The sequence below is a fragment of the Capsicum annuum genome, chromosome 7, assembly GCF_002878395.1.
Source record: "Capsicum annuum cultivar UCD-10X-F1 chromosome 7, UCD10Xv1.1, whole genome shotgun sequence".
Taxonomy (NCBI): Eukaryota; Viridiplantae; Streptophyta; class Magnoliopsida; order Solanales; family Solanaceae; genus Capsicum; species Capsicum annuum.
This window is the reverse complement of record NC_061117.1, coordinates 220,756,770-220,763,098: the sequence shown is the minus strand read 5'-3', so window position 1 is coordinate 220,763,098 and position 6,329 is coordinate 220,756,770.

Below are 6,329 nucleotides of genomic sequence, written 5' to 3'. Positions count from 1 at the left end.
TTCCCTTATCATTAAGTGTTTGAATCAAATTCAACTTGTTATATTCCTCACATGATCAGTAGCTTGAGTATATCAGAATTAGGCTTGCTTATTCGTTCTTATCTTTAAGCAATCTTGTCTGCATCTATCAGTGAAACTGAAAATCTGCTTTCCTATCCGTGGACCAACTCAAGTAACATGTGTCAGCTTGTCAATCATCAAAACTACATAGTACCCAACACCATGTCACATTAAACTTTTTTTTTTTTTTTTTTAATTTAATTCTACGCCCATTAAACCCAACAAAAAACAACAAAGAGACCAAAAAAATTTCCATGCTACTCTAGGATATATAGGCAGAATCCAAATATGAACTCCTCCAGTTCTTCTGGGAATAAATTAATGGATTTGCAGAAGGATTTAATGACTTTTTATTTGCATTGTTTTTGGATCGAATATTTCTGTTGTCTGAACCTGCCTTTTCCCTTTGTGTAGCTGTGACGATAATTTAATATCTTCATCATAGTCACACAGTTAGCATCTAGAGTATTATATTGCCAGTAAATTAAAGTAGACATGCAAAGAGCATCCAATTCAATCTTTTATGAGAGAAACCAAACACATAGAGATGAACTGTCATTTTATAAGAGAAAAGTTGAAAGAAAGGTTGATCAAGCCAGAGTACATTGAGACAAAGTTGCAGCTAGCAAGTTGACAAAGGGCTAGGGATAGTTCAACATCAGTTCCTTTTATCCAAGCTTGGAGTGCTAAATGTCTTCCACTCCAGCTCGAGGGGAGTATTAAAACTGATCCTAATGAGGTCAATGTGCAGTAGTATAGCTGGATTTTAGTAGTAATGAGTCAGGTAGTTAAGAGGCAGTTATTTTACTTCTGAGCTTCTGCTAACTGTGTGCATTTTGCAGTGAATAATACAGTGAAATAGAAATATCTTCTTCCCTAGCTCCTTCTTCCTTAGTTGATCACTGTGTGTGATTAGAAGTTAACAGACTATGAGTAGGAGTTCAACTCATAGTGTAGTTTGATAGAAATTGACAAAAACCTGAAGACTTCCTACAGAAGTACCTATTGTCCAGTTTCACATTGCCAAGTTACTTGCATTAAAATAGTCTTCGGAGCTGCACTTTTTTTTTTCCTTTTGTTCCATTTATCATGTGTCTATTGTTATTAATCAATCGAATGAACAGAATATTGGCTTACACAGCTACTCTGAAGTTCGTATTGATGTGTATTTATGGTGTATATGTGCATTATATCTTATATTATTAGAGGGCATAAAGTGGTATGAACTGCATACATTTTACCTTCCCCAGACCCACTATGTAGGAATATACTGGGTATGTTGTTGTTGTTGTTGTTGATAGAGAGCATAAAGTGGAGAAAGTGGTGTGATTATTCTTTATAACTCATGTAACCAGTATGACATTTTCATTACCAAAAAACTTCGCTAAGGTAAAGCAAGCATTACTTGTGGGAATTATTTTAAATCGATATTCTTCGATGCTTATAACAATCCAAAGAAGTTGGGGCTGCAATCGATCTCAAGTTGGATTCTATTTGTTTTCTTTAGAATGTTCCATATTCTTGATGACTCATCTAGTAGAAGCTATACATTACTCCGATTCTCCAGAAATACTACTGCACTCGTATTATTGTCCTCCTGAAGAGAGGGGCAAACAACAAGTGTGTACACACACTTTCGCGAGAAGATGGTTTCTTTTTTTTACCTAAATTGCTACTGCTAGCTAGTTTCTCATGAATTATACCTTTTGATCATGTTCTTGACACAAAAAGAAGTATGGGGAAAGATGGCGATGACCGGACTCCTCTTCTCTGGAAGTTTGATGTTTAGTTGATCGACTTAGCTGGTAAATGGCTTTCTAGTTAATTTCCACCCACCCAAAAATCGTAGTAAGCTGGGAAAAGACACTCATATATTCCCCAAGGGCGGGTTAAAGGGTAAGAGAGATTTCAGAACGAATTAGCTCACTGGTAATGACTTAATCCATGAATAGAAAGACTTTCAAATTCTCCTCTAATTCATCTTCCCCCGAGGTCCCATCAATGTTAGGGTTATTTAAGTGTTGGTTTCCTCCGGAATCAAAGCTAGTATGAAAAGAATGAGTTTAGCATGACCAAGTAACTTTGGCTTAAACCTTGTGTATTAATAAGAAATTACAAAACACGCATATATATAATAAATCTAAAAATTCATAAACTTAAAATTTTGAGCCTCCTCAAACTCACTGCCCTCACCTATATACAACCTTTTCACTTTTGTGAATTACACAATAAAATAGTTTACTTTCACAAAAGGTCGAAAAATGCACATGATGATGGATGTGCTCCATTGTTGGTGGAATCCATCAAATGTACAATTTGATTGGACATCTACCACTTTTTGACTTTTTATCTAAAGAATAGCTTGTCAATAAAGTTTTGATCATGTTATCATATTCATATCAATATTCCTAAAATTCACCCAGCATAAACTCAACCCTGGGTCCCTCCACAACAAGATTGTTGAAACATGAGTGAGGATGATCACCAATCTTTGCCTTGAAATGTATTACAATATCCTGCTTTATTTATGCACGCAGTTTCTTAAAATGTTTCATTACAGCTTTTCTTTAGTGATGATTATGATATATGGGCCAACTTCTTGTTGCTTTACATTTTAACCAAGTCTACTAGGTATGTGATGTTTTCCGCTATCATAGATATCAGGTGACTCTATCTGGAACAACAATAACATACTCAATATATTCGCACATAGTGAGGGCTGGGAGGATAGAATATACGCAGTTTATATCACTACCTCAAAGGCGAGGTAGGGAAGTTGTTTTTGATAGATCGACTCGAGATCAGGAAAAGAAATAATTTAAGAATAAGAAACAACCGGCAGTAAGTAACAAGAAACAATTAATAGTAACAAAACAACAAGATTATCACCAAATTAAATAATACTACTAACAAACTATCTGAAACCACAAACAGCACCCAAAAAACTCCAAAAACAAGACACTACCTGTGAAACGCTACAACTAATAGGCTCCATCATACTAACCTTCTACCCTAATACGCATCCTCCACACCTTTCTATCTAGAATCTATCCTGAACAAATGGAATAAAAGTGCCTACTAGTAAATTATTACAACGAAGTGGGTGATATATTCATTAGACAACTGACTAAAAATGTACGTTAAAATTTCAGAAAAAAATAAAAAAATAAGAATGAAAATAATAGGGTAAACGAAGAAAAAAGTTAGGCCTAATACATAAACACTCTTAAATTTGTCTATATATATAGTTTAAACCTTCAAATTATGACTTGTTTTAATTGAGAACATGATTATTTTAAATTGTTTTAATTAAACCGTTATTTAAAAAAAAAAATTGTGTGTATTCTCATGCTATTGGAGTTATTTCAAACATAGCTAATGGCTCATCAAAGAAGATTAAGAGCAGAAGCTTTTGATGTGAAGAGGAACATTGAAAAACTGAAAGAGCAAAGTGAAATTAAAGATGGAACCTTCTTATTCCTCCAATATGATCGAGACACGTGGTCAAACAGTTGGCCTCAATCCAGAAGCTTCCATGTTTTTATTTTTTCCTTTCATGAAAATGTTTATTTTCATTTTCTGTTTTTTATCATAGGTAAATAATAAGTTAATTATAGGCTTAGCAAATAAGAATAGGACAATTGTAGCAGTTAGTTAGAATATTGATTCCTTTTATTTTCTATATATACATTTATTGCGCAGAGGATACGCGCAGAAAATTTTTAGCTATCTTTTTTTCTTTCAATTTTATTCCTTCATGGTATCAGAGCAGTGGTGTTGATCCCTACTCTCTTCATTTTTTTCAGTTATGTCATCTAGCAGTGATTTCACTGTTAGAACTCCAACTCTCATTGAACCAAGTCATCCAGCTCACCCTTATCTCTTATTTCCTATTGATTTTTCAAGAACTTTATTAGTAAATTCAATCTTTGATGGCAAGAGCTTTAATGGTTGGAAACGAGCTATGTGGATAGCCTTGACTGCTAAGAACTAGTAATCTGGGTTTGTTGATGGGATCAACCAAAGAGCCTACATCTGGGATGGATCTTCATAAAGCTTTGTCTAGATCTAACAATATGGTAATCTCTTGGATGCTCAATTCCCTTTCTCGTGAAATTTCTGAAAGTGTATTGTATCATGCTACTGCTAAAGATATTTGGGTTGAGTTGGAGAATAGGTTTGGCCAAAGTTCTGGGCCACGACTATTCCATATCCAAAAACAGCTTAGTGACCTTGTTCAAAGGTTCATCTGATATTGCAACTTACTACACTAACATCAAACATCTGTGGGATGAGCTGAACACTTTGAATACCTTCACTGTTTGCACTTGTGATTGTTCTTGTGGAGCAAAAGAGAAAAAACATTAAGTCCAAACAATATGAATGTCTGGTTCAATTTTTAATGGTACTTAATGGTTCTTATTGAGCTCCTAGAGGTAATATTTTTATGATTTCTCAATTACCCTCTATTTCAAGTGCTTATGCAGTTTTAAGTTAAGAAGAAAAGCAGTGAGAAATGGTTAATATCTCTAAGTTTTCTGGAGAATCTTCTTCTGTTGTAGTAGCTAATCAAGCTAATGCTGGTCAAAGACTTTCTCTATTGATATCAGGGCACAAAGAAATTCTTATGATAATAGAAATTCTACTAACTTGTGCAGAGGGGCGGATTTATGTGTATAACCTCGATTGAAACTTTGTATATATACGTGTATATAGAAAAAATGAGATATAGATTAAGTTTGTCACCCTTAAAATCAAGCAGTTAGATAGCATCAGTGGCAAAGGGAGCTTCCTGCCTCCAATTAATTTGAGTTTGAATCTCTCTTGCATGCTCTTATAGCTCTTATATTTTTTTTTTATGTTTTTCCTTGCTTAGGAAGGGCTTCAACCTCTTTCTGCATTGTTTCGCCTTTTTCATTGCTTTTTATTTTTTAGTTCTATTCTTTATTAATCCAAATTTTTGCTTTAATTAATTCTTAATTTTTTAACTTTCTCTTTTGTTAATTACTATTAATCTCTTGATACGAATATTAAGTGTATCCCGTATCAATGAACGAATAAAAATATATATAAATAGCAAATTATTTTAAAAACTTAAGTTTTTAAAAATGATTTATTATCATGCTAAAGTTTTTTTAAATTAAAAGATTTGTTTAATCTTTCATCAAAGTTCACGTTAAGTGAAGAAAACTAAATTGAAACTATAATTTTTACTCCTTCTCAATTATATATCTATAACAACATATAAAGATAGCGGAATATGAATATATTAAAGTAACGATATTAGATGGCTTATACAAAGTATAATTTTTTAACATGATTTTTTTCTTTTCGTTTTAGAGTAAATTTTTCTTATTCGTAAAAAGAAGTTGGACTAATTAGGTATCTCAAATTTCAGAATATTTTGAAATGCAATATAACTAAATATCCATATTCGATTAATTCGTATATAAAAAAAAAAAAAAAGATAAATAATTTGAAATGTAAATCAAAATTTTTAAAAATTGACTCGTTTATCTTAGTGGATAATTTGACATTCGGAACTTATGAATTCTGAATCTGCCTCTGCTTGTGCAGATATTGTAAGAAACCAGGTCATACCATTAAGAAGTGTTATAAGATACATGAATTTTCACCAAATTTTAAGTTCACCAGGCAGAAAATTTTTCAAAATAATGCTCAAGGACATGCAGTGACATCTAATGAGTTTTCGGGAGATTTTTCTATGCATGATGTAAATTCTACAAATCATGGAAAGCTTCTTACAAAATTAGCACAAGTGATGCAGATACTTCAATAAGTAAAGAACAACGAACAAAGCAACAATAATTCTGAAATCATAGCGTCTCTGTCAATTGTGTTGGTATATCACTTTGTCCTAGTCCATTTTTCTTAAATTTTCATGTAGATTCTAGAGCTTATAGTAAAAACACTTGGATAATTGATTCCGGTGCAAGTGATCATATGAGCTATAATAGAATTTTTTTCTTCAATTTTACACCTCTTCCTAAGTCTATTTGTTTCAATCTATTTAATTCCCAAAAGGTTAGGGTCTTATATTCAGGGTTAGTCAAACTTTTTTCCAATTTAATCATTCACAATGTCCTATTAGTGTCTAGTTTTAACTTCAATCTTTTATTTGTCCACAAGTTGTGCACATAGTGTTAGGATTTTTGCCCTGATTTTTTTACTATATTTAAGTTTTATTTTTCTTAGAAGAAAAATAAAAGTTACCATTATTACTTTTACTTTTCCTGAAAGAAAAAAAT